General features: G+C 39.1%; 1 pseudogene; it reads left to right on the top strand.

Annotated features, from left to right (window-relative positions):
• Positions 1-1,580: 1,580 nt before the first annotated feature.
• LOC118992358 (COX assembly mitochondrial protein homolog) lies at positions 1,581-2,141 on the top strand (annotated as a pseudogene).
• The last annotated feature ends 306 nt before the right edge of the window (positions 2,142-2,447 follow it).

Genomic DNA, 2,447 nt, shown 5'->3' on the forward strand with positions numbered 1-2,447 from the left:
AGTGTTGGTGAGGCAGTGGAGCAGCTGTCCCACGCTGTTAGTAGACGGTTGAATGGTAAACCATTTTGAAAAAATGTGTCTGTTTCTTTTTAAAAAATTTTAATTGTATTTTTCCATTACCACTTATCTCCCTTATAAGCCCTTCCTCTCCACCCCTGCAGTCACCACACTGTTGTCCACATCTGAGTCCTTTTTCCTTTTTGCTTGTGTGTTTGTTTTTTACAAAATTAAAGTTACATGTAACCCATGACCCAGACATGTCCACCAAACAGCTTTTACCAGAATGTTCTTAGCAGATTTATTTGACATAGCCCCAAACTAGAAAGAACCCAAATGTTCATCAATAAATGAACAGATAAATAAATTTTGTTTATCCATACAATGGAATACTATTAAGCAATAAGTAGGAACAAACAGCTATGACACAGAACAATGTGTATGAATCTCAAAAGAATTAAGTTAAAGAAGCCAGACAATTTATGTTTATGATTCCATTTGTATTAAGTACAAGGACAGTCAAAGCTAAACCACTGAGACTGATTTAGAACAGTTCTTGCTTTGGGGGAATGGAGATTGACTGGACAGGGGCCAGAGGGAACTTTCTGGGTGCAGAAATGTTTTATGTGTTGATCAGGTGATGGTTATATGAGTGCATATATTTGTTAAAACTCATCAAACTATACACGTAGAATCTATGCATATTATTTTGGTAAACTATACCTCAATTTAAAAAGCTTTAGCCCTGGCCAGGTGGCTCAGTTGATTGAAGCATTGTGCTGTACATTAAAAGGTTGTAGGCTCTCAACTCCTGGTCAGGGGCCATACCTAGGTTGCCAGTTCAATCCCCAGTCAGGGAGCATATGGAAGGCAACCCAGCCATGTTTCTCTGTCACATATCTCTCTCTCTCTGTCTCTCCTCGTTCACCTCCTCCTCCTCCTCCCTCCCTGTGTTCCTTTTTCTCTAAAAATCAATAAACATCCTCAGGTGAGATTAAAAAATATTTTTAAGATTTTATTTCTTTATTTTTAGAGAGGGGAAGGAAGGGAGAAAGAGAGGGAAAGAAACATCACCTGGTCCACAACCGAGGCATGTGCCCTGACCGGGAATCGAACTAGCAACCCTCTGGTTGACAGACCGGTGCTCATTCCAACGAGCCACACCAGCCAGGGCCTAAAAAAACTTTTTGTTAAAGCCCAGGCCCCTGTGGGTCAGTTGGTTGGCTCATAGTCCAATAAACCGAAAGGTTGTAGGTCCAATTCCCAGTCAGGGCACATGTCTAGGTTGCGGGTTCATTCCCCAGGCAGGGTACGTGCTAGAGGCAATGGACAGATGTTTCTCTCTCTCTCCCTCTCTTCCTCTCACTCTAAAATCAATGAGCACATCCTCAGGTGATATACTAATTCACTAAATTACCATAACTTAGTGAATTAAGTATTCACTAAATCATCAGCAGTGGTTCTCTCTAGGGGGTAAATTCTTTCACTTTCGAAAATATTATGCATTTTCAGGTGTTTGAACATTTTTTGACAAGCATGTCTCAATTATTCAAAAGAGCCGCATTTGTTTCTCTGTTGCCAAGATGGTGCTTGACCTAGCAGAACAGCATCTCAGACATGTCAAAAAATATGTTTTGATCCCTAAAATAATGCAACAAAAGGCCCAAGAGAGATGTTCTGAACAAATGCAAGATTTTAGGAAATGTGCCCTGATCCGTGTGGCTCAGATGGTTGGGCGTCATCCTGCAGAGTAACAGGTCGCCAGTTTGATTCCCAGTTAGGGCATGAGCCTGGGTTGTGGGCGCAGTTCCCAGTAGGGGTGTGGTCAAGAAGCAATGGATTGATGCTTCTCTTTCACATCAATGTTTCTCTCCCACTCTTTACCCTTCCCTTCACCTTTCTCTAAAAATAAATAAATAAAATCTTTTTAAAAAGTGATTTTACCAAATGTTGCAAGGAGTCTGGAATCCTTATGGCAGTAAAGTGTTGGAAAGAGAATTCTGCATTGAAAAAATGTCTAATGGCTTACTATAAGGATCTTGCCTTTTATGAAAAATGCAAAATGGAATACCTGAAGGAAAGAATTCAGAAAAACTGGAATTCCTACCAAGGAATGGCTACAGAAGCTTCCAACAAACATGTAGGCATGCACTCAAATGACACTCAGTAACTCTATTCATGGAAATTACAATTACCTAAAGTAATGGGCTCAAGGAAGTGTGTTTCCTTTATCCTAAATAAGGAAATTTAATTTTATCTGAAATAAAGATTTGTTAAAATAAAATAAAATAAAATAGCCACATTTAGGATCTAAAAGAATAATTATATAAAGATAGGATTTGTCCAAAGGGTGCTCAAGAAATCTGTCATTTCAGGAGAAAATGACAAGTTTTCTTGTCATTTCTAAATAAATTAGAGCTCCTCTTTTTTTATTACCCCCTCCAAAAGTT

This window comes from Sturnira hondurensis, unplaced genomic scaffold (assembly GCF_014824575.4).
Source record: "Sturnira hondurensis isolate 20B ecotype Veracruz unplaced genomic scaffold, ASM1482457v3 Scaffold0008196, whole genome shotgun sequence".
NCBI lineage: Eukaryota > Metazoa > Chordata > Mammalia > Chiroptera > Phyllostomidae > Sturnira > Sturnira hondurensis.